The 20,099-nt window shown below is 52.6% G+C and overlaps 1 pseudogene; it reads right to left on the bottom strand.

The window, feature by feature from the left end:
* Nucleotides 1-1,994: 1,994 nt before the first annotated feature.
* LOC132222648 (isopentenyl-diphosphate Delta-isomerase 1-like) lies at nucleotides 1,995-2,607 on the bottom strand (annotated as a pseudogene).
* Nucleotides 2,608-20,099: the final 17,492 nt, after the last annotated feature.

Genomic DNA, 20,099 nt, shown 5'->3' with positions numbered 1-20,099 from the left:
AAGGTGGTAGTGAGAATTAAATGAGATCACTTATGTAAAATACTTGGTCCAGATCCCTTCCCCCCCCCCCCCACCAGCACACACACATAAACACCAGCTCCCTGCCACTCTTTCCTATATCCTATTTCCCTAAATGGTACCTATAACTAAATGTTGTTAATTGTATTTCTAAGACACAGCCTTTAAAAATACTATACTGCCCTAGTTGGTTTGGCTCAGTGGATAGAGCGTCAGCCTGCGGACTGAAGGGTCCCAGGTTCGATTCCGGCTAAGGGCACATGCCTGTGTTGCGGGCTCGGTCCCCAGTGGGGGGCATGCAGGAGGCAGCAGGTCGATGATTCTCTCTCGTCATTGATGTTTCTATCTCCCTCTCCCTTCCTGTCTAAAATCAATAAAATATATTTAAAAAAATAAAATAAAAAATAAAAATACTATGCTTAGACCCAGCCAGTGTGGCCGAGTGGTTAAGTGTCGACTATGAACCAGGAGGTCACAGTCAGGGCACATGCCAGGGTTGCAGGCTCGATCCCCAGTGTGGGGCGTGCAGGAGGCAGTTGATCAATGATTCTTTCTCATCACTGATGTTTCTGTCTCTTCTTCTCCTTTCCTCTCTGAAATATAAATAAAAGATAGATAGATAGATAGATAGATAGATAGATAGATAGATAGATAGATAGATAATAGATAATAAAATAAAATAAATAAATAAAATAAAATAAAGATACTATGCTTGGCAAAACTTACCGGTGCATCTCAGGTTACTTGTGGAGGTCTCTGTTTTTCAATCTGCAAAATGGAGCCAACGTTAAGGAAGAACACCACCTCTGTTAGGAATAATAGCAACCTCTTTCATCAGATACCTTGTGTAATAAAATATGAAAAAGTTATGGTTATCCCATGGAAGGGAAGTCGAGAGACACATTTCCCCCATACAGGAACACGCTCAATCACTGTCCAGAATTTCCTAAATGAATGGGGCACATCAACTCGGGAGCACATGCGAGCAGGCTCCCCAAAGAGCCTTTTCATCAGAGCTGCCCAAACCAGAAAGATCAGATGGCTCAACACAGTGGATTTGTGGATTCTAACCCAGAAAGAGCTGGAATACGCCCACATGATCAGCTCACACTAAGAGAGCCCCACCCCAAGTCCGTTTTGGACTTCTTGGTACTCGTTCTAATGATCTTTGAGAACAGAAAGACTGTCCCTTCCGGACATGTATGTGTCCAATGGATGTAAGGAAACATTAACAGCTGGATAATAATTGACTTTGCCTTCTCTTCTTAACCTCCAGTATTCTAAGCAACTTAATAGGGTAGAATTACCCAGTAGTTGGTCAGCAAATATTTACCTAGTCTATGGCAGGCGCTAGGTAAAATTCAATGCAACATTGTGATTTCATCGTCTAATGCAGTGATGGCGAACCGGTGACACGCGTGTCAGAGGTGACACACAAACTCATTTTTTTTGGTTGATTTTTCTTTGTTAAATGGCATTTAAATATATAAAATAAATATCAAAAATATAAGTCTTTGTTTTACTATGGTTGCAAATATCAAAAAATTTCTAGCCTGATCTTTTAAACTATATTTTTATTGATTTCAGAGAGGAAGGGAGAGGGAGAGAGAAATGGAAACATCAGTGATGAGAGAGAATCATTGAATGGCTGCCTCCTGCACGCCTCCTACTGGGGATGGAGCCCAAAATCTAGGTATGTGCCCTAGACTGGAATTGAACCCAGGACTCTTCGGTCTGCAGGCTGGTGCTCTATCCACTGAGCCAAACCGGCTAGGGCTACTGATGTTTCTATGGTTCCTTCTCCATTCCTCTCTGAAATCAATGGGGGGGGGGGGGAAATATATATATATAATTTAAATGTGATATCATTTTAATATATATATATATATTTTTTAATGATATCACATTTCAGATTTGGTTTTTAAGTTTAATGTGGGCAAGTTTTTCAGTACTTGTAAAATCATTCAGCCATGCCTTCACATTTCATGTTCAACGAACTGATTCAAATAAAGTCATCTCACCGTGTAAAGAGAGAAGTCTGTGCAGTCATTTTAAACCATGACGTTATCTTGATTTAACTGCTGGCTGCTCTTCTCGGAAGTTCTTCTCCTTCTTCCTCTGACAGGTAAGAATAGCTCTTAATCTCACAGGGATCTCGGTCTGAGGTTAGTCGTCCTCCCAAACACAATGGAGACAATGTCATGTTCTCCCCAAATATCATCAGATTGAGCTGGTAGTGAATTTGTGTTAAATAATTAACGTCTTCGGGGGAAAGCTGCTCCCATGGGGATTTTTAATTCACCTTCTAAGGGGCTATGTGCCCCCTTCTGCCTCCAGTTCTCCAATGGCATTATTTTCTTCAAGTTCTCCTGGAAAACTTAATGAATAACTACAAATATTGGTGAAACAACCTGAAAAGAAAGTTTTTGCGTCTCACCTCGGCTGCCGTAGTAGCTTATTTTCTGTGTTGAATAAGGTGATGCTTCAGGTTCGATGCAATAGTCTTTTCTCAACGTTTTCATTCAAGTGACAATGTGTTTTGGTTCTAGGTCCAATTTTATTGTTACTTTTGTCAACAAGAACACACATCCCTGCCCGAAACGGAATGGGTTGCACATCAAAGTTGTCAGCAGTTATTTCAGAAACTAGGGGCCTGGTGCACGAAATTTGTGCACTGTGTGTGTGGGGGGGGGGTGTCCCTCAGCCCAGCCTGCCCCCTCTCACATACTGGGAGCCCTCAGGCATTGACCCCCATCACCCTCCAATCGCAGGATCGGCCCCTTGCCCAGACAGAGGAGTCAGGCCTGGGCAGGGGACCCTCATTTCCCCCCATCACTGGTTCTGCCCCCAGCCCAGGCCTGATGCCTCTGGCCCAGGCATCAGGCCTGGGCAGGGGACCCCCAGACCCCTCCGATTGCTGGCTCTGCCCCTTGCCCAGGCCTGACGCCTCTGCCAGAGGTGTCAGGCCTGGGCAGGGGACCCCCAGCTCCCCGTGGTTGCAGGCTCCGCCCCTGCCCAGGCCTAACGCCTCTGGCTGAGGCGTCCGGCCCGGGCAGCGGGGACCCGCAGCTGCAGCAGCCCTGTGATCATGGGCTTCACTTTAGGCCCAGGCAAGGGACCCCTAGCTTCCGGGACTGCCAGCTTCGACCGGGCCCAGCTCCCATCGCTGGCTCCACCCCTACTTCCTGCTATCACTGGCCAGGGCGGAAAAGGCACCTGATTCTCCGATCATAGCTGGGGGGCAGGGCAAAGGCGGCCCTGGGGCCACCTTTGCCCTGCCCCCCAGCTCTTAGCTCCCCCCTGGGTTTCCGATCACTGTCAGTGGCTTCTTCCTGCTTTCCCTTTCGCCTCCCTGCATTGTGCCTACATATGCAAATTAACTGCCATCTTGTTGGCAGTTAACTGCCAGTCTTAGTTGGCAGTTAATTTGCATATAGCCCTGATTAGCCAATGAAAAGGGTAGCGTCATACGCCAATTACCATTTTTCTCTTTTATTAGTGTAGATGTTAACTCAGGTCTGTTGTGTCCTAAATGTCCCTGATCTCACTGCAGCGGAGGGTCCAGGGCCCATTAGACAGCAAGCGCCCAGCAACGCTGCAGCTTACAGTGAGTCTCCCTGGGGCGCCCGAGGGTCCACCCTCACCCTTCCCACAGAGGACGGTTCAGGACAGGGGCCCGTCAGCCCGCCACTCCTGCAGGGACTATAGCTGGGGTCACTTTCCAGGCGACTACAAACTAAGGCAGAAATTAGCTTTCCTGTTCCCATGGTTTCTGCTCTAGGGCTAGAAAAGCAGAAGAAGCCAGTTCACAAGGAGAAGATAGTGGTGGCCTCACAGGGAGGGACGCTGGGAGCAGAGGAGCACCACCTGCCCAAAGGGCTACCCCCACACCGCCACTGGTTCCACTCCCTCCTGGTTCCATTCCCTCCTGGTTCCACTCCCTCCTGGTTCCACTCCCTCCTGGTTCCACTCCCCCTGGTTCCATTCCCCCCTGGTTCCACTCCCTCCTGGTTCCACTCCCCGCCTGGTTCCACTCCCTCCTGGTTCCACTCCCCCTGGTTCCACTCCCTCCTGGTTCCACTCCCTCCTGGTTCCACTCCCCTCCTGGTTCCACTCCCCCTGGTTCCATTCCCCCCTGGTTCCACTCCCTCCTGGTTCCATTCCCCGCCTGGTTCCACTCCCTCCTGGTTCCACTCCCCCTGGTTCCACTCCCTCCTGGTTCCACTCCCTCCTGGTTCCATTCCCCTCCTGGTTCCACTCCCTCCTGGTTCCACTCCCTCCTGGTTCCACTCCCTCCTGGTTCCACTCCCTCCTGGTTCCATTCCCCTCCTGGTTCCACTCCCTCCTGGTTCCACTACCTCCTGGTTCCATTCCCCTCCTGGTTCCACTCCCTCCTGGTTCCACTCCCTCCTGGTTCCATTCCCCTCCTGGTTCCACTCCCCTCCTGGTTCCACTCCCTCCTGGTTCCACTCCCCTCCTGATTCCACTCCCTCCTGGTTCCACTCCCTCCTGGTTCCATTCCCCCTGGTTCCACTCCCTCCTGGTTCCATTCCCCCTGGTTCCACTCCCCCCTGGTTCCATTCCCCTCCTGGTTCCATTCCCCCTCCCCTCCGCTCCTGGTTCCACTGCCCCCTGGTTCCACTCCCCCCTGGTTCCATTCCCCCCCCTGGTTCCATTCCCCCCGGTTCCACTCCCCCCTGGTTCCATTCCCCTCCTGGTTCCATTCCCCCTCCCCTCCACTCCTGATTCCACTGCCCCCTGGTTCCACTCCCTCCTGGTTCCATTCCCCCCTGGTTCCACTCCCCCCTGGTTCCATTTCCCCCACCCCCCCCGTTCCACTCCCCACTGGTTCCATTCCCCCCCTGGTTCCATCCCCCCCCCCATTCCACTCCCCCCTGGTTCCATTCCCCTCCTGGTTCCATCACCCCTCCCCTCCGCTCCTGGTTCCACTGCCCCCTGGTTCCACTCCCCCCTGGTTCCATTCCCCCCCTTGTTCCATTCCCCCCCTGGTTCCATTCCCCTCCTGGTTCCATTCCTCCTCTCCTCCGCTCCAGGTTCCACTCCCCCCTGGTTCCACTCCCCCCTGGTTCCATTCCCCTCCTGGTTCCACTGCCCCCTGGTTCCATTCCCCCCTGGTTCCATTCCCCCCCTGGTTCCACTCCCCCCTGGTTCCACTCCCCCCTGGTTCCACTCCCCTCCTGGTTCCATTCTCCCTGGTTCCATTCCCCCTGGTTCCACTCCCCCCTGGTTCCACTCCCTCTTGGTTCCATTCCTCTCCTGGTTCCATTCCCCTCCTGGTTCCACTCCCCCCTGGTTCCATTCCCCTGCCTTCCTGAGGCACAGCTGTGTGGGATACTTGGAACCCGAGGCCTCCCTAGCCTGTATTTCTATGATGTGGTTCAACCAACCTGCATAGTGTGAAGGGTGGTGGGCCAGGAAGAAAGGTTAAAATAGCTTACTTCGGGGGGTGGGATTGTGGGTCAATGTTCGTCTTACTAATTTCTTCAAATAGTTTGTACCACAATCAATTTTAAGAATCTTTAAATTGAAGCATAATAATAGTAAAGTGCACAAGTCTGAAATATATCACATCTTGGCAATTTTAAGAACATCAACTTGCCCGGCTGGTGTGGCTCAGTGGTTGAGCATCGACCTATGAACCAGGAGGTCATGGTTCAATTCCTGGTCATGGCACATGCCCGGTTGCAGGCTCTGTCCCTGATTGGGGCGTACAGGAGGCAGCTGGTCAGCGATTCTCTTTCATCATTGATGTTTCTAATTCTCTCTCCCTCTCATTTCCTCTCTGAAATAAAAAAACAAAACAACAACCCCCCCCCAACTTTATTGAGGTAAAAGTTATAGTTATAAAATGCACACATTTTATGTGTAGTTTGGTGAATTTTGACACCTATGTACACATCACCATAAGGCACATACATTCCCATGACCAAAAATGTTTCACTCATTCTCTGCAGTCAATCCCACCCTCCCAGTGCTGGACCGCCACTGAGATGCTTTCTTTCTTTTTTCTTTTTTAAATATATTTTTATTGATTTCAGAGAGGAAAGGAGAGAAATAGAAACATCACTGATGAGAGAGAACCATCCATCAGCTGCCTCCTGCACACCCACACCTGGGATCCAGTCCACAACCTGGGCATGTGCCCCAACCAGGAATTGAGCTGTGACCTTTCGGTTCATAGGTTGCCACTCAACCACTGAGCCAGGCCGGTGGGCTGATCTGCTTTTCTTTTGGGGTCTTGATGCTTTCGCTCAGCGATATATTTTTGAAATGTATCCATGTAGTCACACGAACCCATTTAATCCTTCTCATTGCCGACTAGCATTCCACTGCGTGGACATACACTTTGGTTGTGTATGTGCCTGCAGGTGCATGTTTGGATTGTGTCGTGTTGGTGTATTATGAATAAAGCTGCCAGGAATAATAGGTGTGGACAAGTCTTTTTGTGATTATGTGTTTTCATTTCACTTGGGTTAAAAACCTCGGAGTGAAATGTCTAGGTCATATAGTTGGTGTATGTTTAACTTTATTTTTTTTTATTTTTATTTTTTTTAAAGGAGATGCGTTTATTTTTATTTTTTTTTAAATATATTTTATTGATTTTTTTACAGAGAGGCAGGGAGAGGGACAGAAAGTTAGAAACATTGATCAGCTGCCTCGTGCACACCCCCCACTGGGGATGTGCCCACAACCAAGGTACATGCCCTTGACCGGAATCGAACCCGGGACCCTTGAGTCCGCAGGCCGACGCTCTATCCACTGAGCCACACCGGTTAGGGCTGTGTGTTTAACTTTATAAGAACCTACCGAACAGTTTTCCATTTGACGCCCCATCAGCAATGTCTGAGGGCTCCAGTTGCTCTGTATCTTTGTCAGCATGTGGTACTATCATTTTTTGTTTGTTTGCCATTCTGGTAGATGTGCAGTCATATTTCTAGGTTCTTTTGTGGTCAAAGAACATACTCTATATTGTTTCTGTCCATTTATTTATTTATTTATTTATTATCCTCACCTGAGGATATTTTCCCATTGATTTTCAGAGAGAGTGGAAGAGAGAGGGAAAGACAGAGAGAAACATCGACGTGAGAGAAACACATTGATTGGTTGCCTCCTGCATGCGCCCTGACCAGGGCCAGAGCCAGGGAGGAGCCTGCAACTAAGGTACATGCCCTTGACCGGAATCAAACCTGGGACCCTTTGGTCCACAGGCTGAGGCTCTATCCACTGAGCCAAACCGGCCAGGGCTGTTTCTGTCCTTTTAAATGTGAGACTTATTTTATGCCCAGGATATGGACCATCTTGGTGAATGTTACGTTTGCACTTGAAATGAAAGTGTATTTTGCAACTGTTAGGTAGAGTGCTCTATATCAGTTAGGTCAAGGTGATGAATAATGTTCAAATCTTGGCCTATTGATTTTCTCTCTACTGGTTCTGTCAATTACTGAGAGATGACTGTTGAAATATGCATCTGTAATGGTGAATTTGTCTATTTCTCCTTTCTGCCTATAATTTGAACTTCTGTTATCAGAAAATACAAGTTTAGGACTCTTCTTTTTTTTTAAATTGATTTTATTTTATTGATTTTTTTACAGAGAGGAAGGGAGAGGGATAGAGAGCTAGAAACATCGAGAGAGAAGCATCGATCAGCTGCCTCCTACACACCCCCCACTGGGGATGTGCCCGCAACCAAGGTACATGCCCTTGACTGGAATCGAACCTGGGACCCTCCAAGGACTCTTATCTTGTTGATGAATGGCCGCTTTTGTCATTATAAAATGACTAGAGGCCCAGTGCATGAATTCGTGCATGGGTGGGGTCCGGCTAACCTGTCTTGATCAGGTCGATTGGGGTGGGAGGTCAATTGAGGACGGGGCTGGCCAGGGGAAGGGACAGCAGCTGGCTGTGGGGAGGCCCCAGGTTGGCCAGCCGGCCCTGCCCCCTGGTCGAACTCCCAGTTGAGGGGACAATTTGCATATTAGCCTTTTATTATATAGGATTTTAAAAAAATCTCTGGTAGTATTCCTTAGGTTTACCTTATCTGATATTAACTTAGATGCTTATGATTAGTGTCTGCACAGTACAGCATCCCCCCTTATCTGCAGGGGATACATTTCAAGACCCCCCCAGTGGATGCCTGAAAGTGCACAGGACCAATCCTACATATACGATGCTTTATTTTCCCTATACTTACATACCTTTTCACTCCAAGTGCTCTATGGCTTCTCTTCGGCATATCCCAATTCCCAGCATCACTCCTCTTGCACTTTAGGGCCATCACTGAATGAAATACGGTTCCTTGAAACCAGCACTGTCTACCTCCACAGCTGGTCTGATAGCTGAGGTGGCTGGGATGTGACCACCGGGCGGGGCAGCTGAACAAAGGGATGATACCCTTCCCAGGCAAGTCAGAGCTGAATGGCTCGAGATTCATCACGCTACTCAGAACAGTGGGCAATGTAGCTGAAACTGTGGAAAGCAAAACTTCTGTGTATCTTTTTAAATGGATGAGAAACTGTGTCTGTATTTCAAAGTACATTTCCTTAGACAGTGCATATTGTGGTCTTGCTCTTTTAATCAGTCTGACAATCTCTGACTTTAGTTGAAATGTTTAGGGCATTTATATTTAACACTAGAGGCCCAGTGCATGAAATTCGTGCACAGGTAGGGTCCCTAGGCCTGGTCAGCAATCAGGACCGATCAGATTCCCCACCTCCCGGCCTCCCGGCCTCCCGACCTCCTTCCCTCGCTCCCTCAGTGCCCTGTCGCTGCTCTGGTCACCTGCCATGTTCTGCACTGCCCTCTCGTGGTCAGCACGTGTCATAGCGAGCAATCAAACTCCCAAGGGGACAATTTGCATATTAGTCTTTTATTATATAGGGTAATTATCATATGGTTGAATTTTAGTTTGCCATTTGATTGTTTTCTCTATGTCTCATCTATTTGTTTTTTAGTTTTTGTTGCTTTCTTTTGATTATTTTTTATGATTCCATTTTTTTCTTTCTCTACCGACTTATTTACTATACCTCTTCGTTATTTTTTTCCCTCTGATTGGTTGGAACTTGCCACTGACTGAATATCTGTACCTCGCCAGGATTCCGACGTCGAACTGGGTCTCCGTGTGTGGGCATTTGGAGGTGGAGCCTGTGAACAGCATTGGTGCCCTAGACGGGAACCCTGGAGCGCTCCTGTCCTCCTGCCACATGCCAACACAGGGAAGACGGGCAGTGACGAGCCAGGGAGCAGGCCCTGGCTGGACACCAGGTCGCGACACCTCGATCCTGGACTTCTCAGCTTCCGGGCTGTGAGGACTAGATCTGTTGTTTGTAAGCCACCCAGTCGTGGTATTTGGTTATAACAGCATGGGCATCCTAAGACAGAACTCAAATATCCCTCTGTACAGTGTGAGCTCTGGGAACTGTCCAACTCACACCTCCCCATAATTACCATGCCTGGCTTTGTGGAGTTTCATGTTAGGTACACACAGCACAAGACTCAAAGGGTTCTTTCCCCACGCCCCGTTCTCTCCGCTGCTCTGCCTCGCACATTCCTTTCCAGCGTCCTGGAAGCAGTGTCTGTCCTTCCACACAGGGAAGCTGCCGCGATGGGAACTGCCCGGGTCCTCTCTTCCCGCACCACAGCGGTCTGGGAGCTGTCTCCAGGCAGAAAGCCTCGGTGGCCCGGGGCTCATTTCATTCCTTTTTGTTGCCGACTGTACAATGCAGAAGAACATTTGCTTCTTATGTTTTGCTCCGTTTCCTTACAGCTGGAGAGCATGCCTGGTCCCTGTCATAACCGGAAACAGAGGTCCCCTCAGTAATTGGGATCTCGGACTAACATGCCCGTGGTTGCCGGCCTCCCTTCGGCTCTTTTTAATGCTCGATGAGTGAACAAAACAAGAGACAACCCAAGTGGACACTACTTATTTCCTTGGAGATTCCCTTCCAAATGTGTCCATCTGTTCACTTTGTTGTGATCGGATTCATCTCTGAGTAAACAACTGACCATGTCAGTTATTCGCTGTCGCCGAGGTGAGCAGGTACACCTGCTTCCACACGAGCAGGCAGCTCTGCTGCTGGTGGACGCGGTAAAATGATGGCCTCCATCTGTGCTTTGTTGTCATTCAGAACTGAGGCTCTCAGTGGATGTTTCTATTAGAAATAAACACAACTATATTGTAATGCATCTGATGATCAGATTGTGAGCCCCCTCCTCTCTCTCCACACAGGCCTGGTCTCCGCCTCTCATCAGAGTCACCAGAGTCCGAACGTGGTGCTCAGGGCTTCCCAGAGCAAGAGCCAGCAGCTCCCAGGCCGCTGGAGGCTCCGGCCTGGGCATGGCCCGGTGCTCACCTCTGCACATCCTCTGGGTAAAGTGAGCCCGAGTCGTTGATGCCAGATGAAGGGAGCACACACTGGGAGAATGGCGCAGGGGAGCCATCGCACAACAGACGACCACCGTGACCGTGACAAGGAAGACTTTACCTCTGTGCCTCCGTTTCCTCGTGCTAAGGCACGACTATAACGGAACCCACGTTGTCAGACTAATGCCAGCAGAAGAATAAGGTGCTTAAGGCACCGCACGTAGTGCCTGCCTGCCTTGCACCTACCGTAAGAGGCGGCTGACGATGTTATTCAACATACAAGACTCCTCTGGGTCTTACTGAGGCCTGACACGCTTGCCCCTCAGTAAATGCCGCCGAGGGAAGACAGCCCTTTCGGCTCCAGGACGCTGGTTCTATGTAACCGCGCTCACGGTTCACGCGCCGATTGATTCCTATTCTGCATTCATTCCACTCACCTCCTCTCCTCACCATCACCAGCATTTCACAGATGGAGACACCGAGGCCCAGAAAGTTAAGCCATTTGCCCAAGATCACATCCGTCTTCATTCACGGAACATCTAGGGGCGTCTCCTAAGTACAGGGCACGGAGGACGAAGTCCCTGCAGCTAGAGGGCTCCAGGCTAGGGAGGGAGGCCTAAGCCAACGGGCAGAATGGGACGCACACAGGATGCACTGCGCGCAGGGCAGGGTGCAGGGTGCAGGGTGCGTCTGGGGTCAGGAAACCCTGCTGGCAGGGACGGTGCTTGAGTGGAGTCTTACAGGAGGACCTAGCTCGTCAATGCAGAGGGGAAGTGCCCCAGGCCCAGGGGAAGAGGCTCGTCAGTGCTGGCCTGGGATGCCAAGCCAGGCCTCCTGATTTCCAGTAGGTTAGTACCCAGAATGTCCATTTTTGAGAGAAGAGTCAAGGTCATGTAAAATGAGTGTCATGCCCTAGCCCAGCCGTGGGCAAACTACGGCCCGCGGGTCGGATCCGGCCCGTTTGAAATGAATAAAACTATTGAAAAAAAGACCGTACCCTTTTATGTCATGATGTTTACTTTGAATTTATATTAGTTCACACAAACACTCCATCCATGCTTTTGTTCCGGCCCTCCGGTCCAGTTTAAGAACCCATTGTGGCCCTCGAGTCAAAAAGTTTGCCCACCCCTGCCCTAGCTGGTTTGGTTCAGCATAGAGCGTTGGCCTGGGGACTGAAGGGTCCCAGGTTCGATTCTGGCCAAGGGCATGTACCTTGGTTGCGGGCTCATCCCCAGTAGGGGGTGTGCAGGAGGCAGCTGATCGATGTTTCTCTCTCATCGATGTTTCTAACGCTCTCCCTTCCTCTCTGTAAAATATCAATAAAATATATATTTTTAAAAATGAGTGTCATAATATAGATATGATTCTATTTGGCCACGTGTGCATAACAATGAGAGAGAGAGAGAGAGAAGGAAAGGGAGGGGAAGGGAGGGGAGGGGGAGAAAGAACATCTAATTTTGAACAAAGCTCACTGACCTTAAAACGGTCTCCTTAGTGAGCCTCAAGCAATCTACATCCCTGTCCACTCACGTACTCACCCACTCATTCATCTATTAATCTATATCTCCTCACTGCGGCGCTGACGTCATTCGCTGGTTTGGGGCTAAGAGTGTGAAGTTGAGTCAGGTGGTGCCTGCTGCCATCATGAATCACCGAACAAAGAGCATGAATGCTGACCCTTCAGAGTCCCCAAAGCATGGGCAGGTCCACAAAACCAAAGTGTGAGCAACAAGAAAGCTCAGGAGACGGAGCCTGGACAGACCTCAAAGTATACTGTAGAGTGAATTGAAGGTGGTGGATTTTTAGAAACTCCTTCTAGAAAAGTAAATTGCAAAACTGTACGTACAGTAAGGCTACAACCTAAACATCCTATGTAATAAAGATGTAATATGCAAATGCTTGTTACACTGTGAAGTATATCGACCGGATCACGGATCAGCAGGAGGGTGGGGCAGTGAGCTACAAGCAGGCGGGAGCTACAGGAGGGGGCAGGGCAGCAAGCTATGAAGGGGGGCAGGGGGAGGGGGCGGGAGGAGTTACAGGAGGGCGGGGCAGCGGGCGGAGAGCTACTGGAGGGCGGCAGCGAGGTACTGGCGCACGGATTCGTGCACAGGGCTACTAGTTTTATATAAAAACGAGACTGGAAAGAAACATGTCAAAAATATTACTAGTAGCTAGCGTTATTATTAGATTATTGTTTGGTAATTATTGACAACTCTGACTTCTCAACAGCCAGAGCACCAAGCTTCACAGAGGCCTTCAGTTACGCTTCTAGATGGTGCCCATTCATTAATTTAAAAAATATAAAAACTGCTCACTAGGGGGTGGGAGTGGCAGGGTGGGGGGGTGTCAATTGGGGAAAAAGGAGACATAGGTAATACTTTAAACAACAAAAAACAACAACCCCGCTAACATTGAAATGAATGGCACAAGGATTATACTAGCATTAGTCACTCTCAAGCTCACATATTTTTCTGTGTGAATGGAATCTTTTGCATTTTTCAAATTAAACACTTAGTCACACACCAAATTCTACTGCGTCAATCATGTACTTGTCTTTCGAGCGTAACAATAGGAATTATGGCCTGAAGCCACAGCCAGGCATCTCCCCCTGAGAATTCACTCACCAGGTCCATGTCTCCCCCACTCCCTGTGACCAATAAATGCTCTGTGAGTCAGACCCGGCCCCTCCAGCACATCACAGCCCCGCCAGCCACTGTGCCGGCTCCGGCTCCACCCTCCAGACACCATAGTCCTGACCCCACAATTGGCTTCTCGATCACCCAGTTTGCTAGTTGACGTAACCAACGTTCATGTGCATCTCCTGTGAGGGACGGAGTGCTCGCCGATGGCCTTAGAAAGCAAATCCTGGACCGGGGTCGCAAGTGTTCTTGGTTTATTGTGCCACCTGCACGAGCGGACACAGCAGGCATTTAACCCCTGTGTGTGCGTTTCCTGGCTCGCACCCCGCGCTGGCGCTTATCTGTCTCCTACTAACTTAGTTCTTTCATTCTAAGCCTTCCGTGGCCTTTGTGTTCAGGAAATTACATTACATCTCATTGATCATGAGCATTTTTAACTTCTCAAAGTTATTTAGCACCTTCTCTTACTTAATTTCTTCCTGCATCATCCACTTCCTCTTCTAAAGCATAATTTCCTCCCAAACGACGAATATGAAATGTTGTCTAACTTTGTCTCTGTCCTCCTCCCCCTCCTGTCCTGTTGTGTTTGCTCCTCACATGTTGCTGCTATTCCTTCGATAGGAAAACACACAGTCACTGAACTTTCCACTGAGGAAATCTTTTAAGTCCTTTACGCCCTGGCCGCGTGCTCAGTGGTTAGCATCGACCCGTGCACTGAAGGGTCTTGGGTCCGATTACCGGTCAAGGGCACGTTCCTGTGCTGCAGGTTCGATCCCTGGCTCCTGTCAGGGCGCGTGGGGGAGGTAACCAAACAATGTGTCTCTCACGGTGATCTCTCTCTCTCCCCCTCCCGCCCTCCCCCTCCCTTCCACTATCTAAAAATCAATCGGAAAAATACCCTTGGGTGAGGATTAAAAAAAAAAAAAGTTGAGGTTTCAGATTCCAGAGCCCCTTTGAGGAATCCCTACGTCAAATACCTTCCACTTGCTTCCAGGTACAACAGCTGTAACCTAATAAGCCACGATCAGGAAAAGAGCAAGGCCAGGAAACGCCGGCCGGCAACACACACCCGGAGACTCCGTGTTCAAGCCCCCGATCCACACTATCTTCCCACTCCTCCCTCTGGGTTTTCGATTCTGTGTCTCTGCAACTCACTTTGTCATGCATTTCATTCTAAAGGGGAGCGAGGGGTGGAGCCCCTGACATTCACAGATTGGGGGGCCGAGACTCCATCTCAGGAGGAAGATTGGCCGAGGTTTCAAGGCCTCTCTCGCCGTGGGCTCACTGCAAGGGCTGCTGATGCTACAAGTCCCGGCGGTTCCTACTTCTCGGCAGAGAAAGGGAAGGGCAGCGGGCAGGCAGGTGCTCAGGCTCAGGCACTGAGTCCCTGAGATCTTAGGGAACGTGCCCATTAATCGGTTTGCTTTCTATGAAACATGAATCATTCATGGTGATTCCTAGAGGGTTCCTTGGAATAAGAAAGAACGATTTAATTTTTGTACTTGGTTTTCAAGGTTTTCTCCACAATCCTTTCTTCGTGATGACTGTTTCCGAGCCGGAGAGGGAAGCATCGCAGGCTCTGGGTGTCGAATGGCTCTCTCTTCTGGGCTTGGAGGGGCCCGAGGGGGAGACCATGGCACTTGGCTTGCTCCTCCGCTGAGCACCTGAGGCAAAATACCGACAGAGCGAGGGGCTCTCCGCACAGGTCAGTGTGTTCCCGACCCGGAAAAGCCGGTTTGCTTCTCGCCACCCCTGTGCCGCCTTTCAACAGGCAGGGCTGTGAGGAGGACGCAGCCCTGCGTTTTAATGAAAGGTGCTGGCAAGTGGCATCTGTCCGTGAGCCTCCCTTCCCGGCCCATGGATGGGAGTGGACCGTCTGCGGCACGAAGACGCTGCGGAGAGTGACCCGTGAGCCAACTCCCTGGGAGGCAGAGACCACACACCACCCGCGATCTCCCCCCAGGAAACCTAACTCCTCACGGTGGGGCTCACCCACCGCTCCTGGCATGGGCACCCATCACCGGCCACCCCGTCACCGGACACCCCGTCGCCGGCCACCCCATCACCGGACACCCCGTCGCCGGCCACCCCATCACCAGCCACCCCATCACCGGCCACCCTGTCGCCGGACACCCCGTCGCCGGCCACCCCATCACCGGACACCCCGTCACCGGCCACCAGCGTGCAGGACGAGCACACGGCACCCACAGGGAAAGACCCTGGGTGCTAACAGCCTTCTCAGGGGCGCTGAGGACGCCGATTTAAGCGAAAGGGAGTTTCGCTGGGAACTCCATCCTGCACTTCCCACTGCGCAGGCCCAGGCCCCGGCAGGCCCCCAGCTTCTGCTCTGAGGGCCTTCGTGGCCGCTACTCCTCCACCCGCTGGAGGGCTGAGGAGCGGGGCGACTCCCTTGCCTCCTCTTTCCTGCTGTTAAAGACACATCGACCCCTTTCCACGTCAAGAGTTCTCCTGCTCACCCCCGTGGGAGCGGGAACTCTCAGCAGTTAGGGCCAACGTGGAGCAGTTCCGAGGTTCCAGAACCTCCCTGTGGCCTCCCAGTGGGGACCTGTCCCCCGTTTTTCTCTTACCCTTAACCAACCGGCAGGGCGCACAGATCCCCTCCCCTTGGGGTCCACCCTTTTCTCTGTAAAACCCAACTTCCCAGTCACAAAGGAAGGCTGTCCTGTGTGTGGCTCAGGCAGAAAACGGAGTCCCGTCCCCCCGCCCCCGTCTCTCTCCGGGGCAACCTCACCCCACGGGGGGCTGAGAACCGAGCCCTTGGTGGGAAAGCGAGGCCAGCAGCCTGAAGGCCTGGTTCTGGAAGTGAAGGCCCCGGGTGCCGGGCTGAAGTGCGGGAGGGGCCGGCAGAAAGCCGCCCTGGGTGCGTGGGCCTGGCCAGTGCCTGGTGTTGGGCTGAGCGCAACCAGCGTCTGTAAGGGGAAAGCTGGCGGAGACTTCAGAATACTGTACAGTCTGTGCTGAAAGGGAAGGGTGAGAAGAGTTCCAGGACGCGGACTGGCCAGGCTCCTAAGCATGGTCCGGACAAGGGATCTGGGTGGCCAGGGGGGCTGGCGGCACGAAGCTGGGGGCAAATGCCTGGGTGGTAGGATTTGCACAGGTGACCACACACACCTGCCGGGTTTGAGGAGCCCCGTAGGGACCCCGGAAAAGCCGATGAGAGCATCCCAAGAACCGTGTCACATGCCTGCCAGGGCCAGGCTCCAGGCGACAGTGAGGGGAGACCCCTCCTATTCCCAGCCTTTGCCCCCCCACTTCCCCGGGGCCCTGCAATGGGCTAGAAACTTGGACAGGAAGTTGAGAGGCTGAGAAATAGAGAGCAACCGCCTCCCTTTCCCAGGGCAGACCTCCAGGCTGAAGCAGGTCCGAGCCAGGGGAGGGTGGGGTGATGGTAGTGCGACAAGCTCAGACGTGACTGTCCTCTTGCCCTGGGCCTCCAGCTGCTGAGCTGAAACTGCTTGAATCTTAGAGTCGCGGGGCCTGCAGTTTTCGCCAGTGACAGGGGGGTCTCTCACTGAGCTATCGTTAAAGGGCAGTGGGAGAAAGATCGATGGTTTTGATCCCAAGTTGTGCTGTTCAACATAATACAGGCAAGACGTGTTGTCAAGCGTCCGTTAGTGTGGCAGGTGAGTGAGGTTCCTCCGTTGCTGTCACGGGCCAGGGCCTGCCTGGCGCGGGTCCCACCCCGGGGAGGCTGTGGGAGATGCCCCGACCTGGCTGTGGCCCTGGGAGGCCTGAGCTGGGCGCAGTCCTTGCAGCTGCTTCCCGGTGTTCTGGGCACCACCCCAAGGAATGGAATCGGGCAAAGGATTTCGACTCCAGGCCAGCAGAGCAGGGCCGTCCTCTGGGCAAGGACACGGGTTCCCAATACAACCCAGCTCAGGAGGCAAGGCCGAGCTGCTGTCCCAGGGGCGCCCGGTGGCCGCAGGGCATCGCTGAGCCCGTCTGAGGTCAGCACTCACACGCTACGCAGACTATTCTGGAAACTGCGCCTCCTTCTGGGGTGAGTTACACCGTTCTCCGCAGGAGGGGCTGACGGCTGCGGTGGACCCGGCGCCCAGTGGCCGTGCGAAGCTGCATTTCCTCCCAGGAAGTGGCGTGCACTCAGCCTTCCCTGACCCTCCTGGTCCTAAATGGCAGAGCCCATTCCCCCTCCCTCCGGACAGGCTAGAAATCGAGGTATTCCACGCCCAAGCGCCCTTGCGGCTGGGTCACTGGCCTGTCCCAACCCTCAGAGTTGGTCCTGGGAACAATGGAGTGTTTTTCTGGTACAAATGGAAGGACGAGCAGGTAACTCTCTCCTCTCCTGCCTCTGGATGCTGGCCTGGGAGTCCAGGTGCCGTCTTGCACCTGCGGAGGGAGGACCAAGAGGACTGTCGGCCGAATGAGCCGATCCTGCCGCTGCCCACGTCTTGGCAAGGGGTCACCCGTGTCCTTATTGTTGGAGCAGCTGCTGTCGGGTTTTCCTTTTCTCGTGGCTGAACGATTCCCAAGTGACCACCAGGCACCTTCCCTGAGTCCACGGACCCAGCTTAGGAAGCTGAGAACTCGAGTCTGGTCTCCTCATTCTACGAATGTCCTCTCTGATCCTCAGTTTCCTTCAGTGGCTGGTCATCAGCAGGGAGACCGGCAAAGGTGGCCGGGCCCCCAGGGGCTGTCCATCTGGGGGGTGACGGGTAACAAACATCATTAGGAAATACAGGTCCCGAACCTGCCCAGTTGCCGCCCGTGTTGGGACCTGGACAGTCTCCTCTGAGCCCGTTTCCACATCCGCCTGCTCCTCAGAAGGGCCAGGAGGTTGACTGGCACCTGTGGCCAGTTTCTCCCCGGTCACAGTTCCTCTGCAGCATCGAGTGCCGCCCCCCCTCCTGCTGTGGCTGAGGCTGGCCCCGGAGCTCGGGCCTGGCTCTCTCCCTTCGTGTTGCTGAAGAGCAATGAGAGGTCAGTGCCCAGGATACGGGGCGGCCACCTGCCTGCGCTGAGCGAGGGCCAGGCGGGAGCCGGGGTCGCCGTCTGCTTCTCCCGGCCTCCACCGGCACGGCCCCTGGCTGTCCTCGGCACCCCGCGGCCTGCCTGCCCGCTGGCTCTACCGTTTGGGCTCTTGTGGACTCAGAGAAACAAAACCCTTTTTAAAACACGGTATTTCTGGAATCCCTGGAAAGTCTAGGCAGACACAGATCATAACTCAGCCTTGTTACTGGCTCCCAAGCCGAGCTGTGCGCTGGCTCGCTCAAACCTCAGCAGCCGGGCCCGGCCGGGGGAGGACCACGCGGCTAAAATTAGCCCGCACCTGCTGAGACTGCAGCGGCTATTCTGAGCCCCTGAGGGCCTGCCAGCCAAGTGGGGCTGGGCCTGGGGACAGCGCTGGGGAGCTGGGTCCCTTCAGTCAACACGGTGACGGGGAGGAGTGGAAGGAGGAAGCCGCACCGAGAGGGACAACCAGTGTCACTGCCCAGTTCCCCAGGAAGTTAAAGGTGGGCAGCCCCCCCGTGGGGCCGTAGCTCTTCCTCCACGACTGCGACCAGCTCCCTCCGACACACACACAGGGTTTTGTTTCTTTGCCCTGGTCCCTGGTTTCTCCGTTTTCACCTGGAGACTCCTGCACCATCAACACCACCCCCTGGGGTTTTAGCGATAACGGCCGAGCATTACTGAGGGATCACCAAGGTCAGGACCAGTGCTAAGTACCTTACGGGGATGAGCACTCATTCTCCACACAACGCAGAGGTGGGTCAGGGACCAAAGAGTTCAGGGATTCACAACGGCTTGGTTCACCTTCCCGCAGCCAAGAAGCTGGGCTGCAAGGACCTGACAGTGGGAGCCCTGGCTCAGGTGACGGGAATACAGGGGTCACCCTAGGGCCTGACCTTTGCCTGCCCCAGCTGAGCCCATACTGGTTCTGGAGGGTGGGGAGTGGAGGCATGCAGCAGCACCCCCATAGAGGAACCCTTATCACCTAGGCCACTAGAGACTAGAAAGCCGAGAAGGCGGCACTGCTGACGCCAGAAAAGGGGCAAGAGAGGCCACTGACCTTCCAGGCAGAGCGTCAGTGGCAGAAGCCAGGAGGCAGTGGGATGCCATCACTGCACCAGACCCCTGAACCAGCTACTGGCCCCAAACGGGCACCGCGTGAAAGAAGTGAAGACACCATTCCTTAAAACAGAATCTATAGATATAAAAGCCTAAGTGACTGAATGACTGGTTGACCGGTTAGTATGACGCACACTGACCACCAGGGGGCAGGTGTTCAATGCTGACCCCTGGTGGTCAGTGTGCTCCCACAGCCAACCTCCCACAGTCCCTCCCCCAAGCCGGCCAGCACCCCCCCACCCCCCGCCCCCATCAGCCCTGATCGCTGGTCAGGCTGAGGGACCTCACCTGTGCACGAATTCGTGCACCAGGCCTCTAGTAAATAAATTCCAATCGTTTTGGAATTGAAACACAGAATTTAAGGGAAAGGAAGTGACACCACTTTGGGAAATGTGAAATCCTTACCATATGTGGGGGATATTGGAGTGAAATAAAACCAGCCAGCCCTAGCCGGTTTGGCTCAGTGGACAGTGTTGGCATGCCAACCAAAGGGTCCTGGGTTCGATTCCGGTTAAGGGCACATACCTTGGTTGCAGGCTCCTCCCTGGCCTGGGCCCTGATCAGGGCTCGTGCAGGAGGCAACCAATCTATATGTTTCTCTCACACCGACGTCTCTATCTTTCCCTCCCTCTCCACTCTCCCTGAAAATCAATGGAAAAATATCCATGGGTGAGGATTAACAGTAAATAAATTTATAAAACAAATACAAAGAAACAACAAGAAAAGCCAGGCCAACAGGTCAACGATAAGCCATTCCAGATACTCAGACCTCCAGTGAGAAGATACACAGCCAGTGCGCGCCCTGGCCGGGCAGGTGCTGGTCGGAGCGCTGCCCGTACACCAGAAGGTTGCAGCAGCTCGGTCTCCGGTTGGGGTGCCTCCCACACTGATCAATGTTTCTCTCTGCCCCTTCCTCTCTCTAAAATCAATAAAAACAAAAACAAAGGCCA

The sequence above is a fragment of the Myotis daubentonii genome, chromosome 20 (assembly GCF_963259705.1).
Source record: "Myotis daubentonii chromosome 20, mMyoDau2.1, whole genome shotgun sequence".
Taxonomy (NCBI): Eukaryota; Metazoa; Chordata; class Mammalia; order Chiroptera; family Vespertilionidae; genus Myotis; species Myotis daubentonii.
The sequence above is the reverse complement of the archived record's forward strand: the minus strand, read 5'-3'. Positions and strand labels throughout refer to the sequence as shown.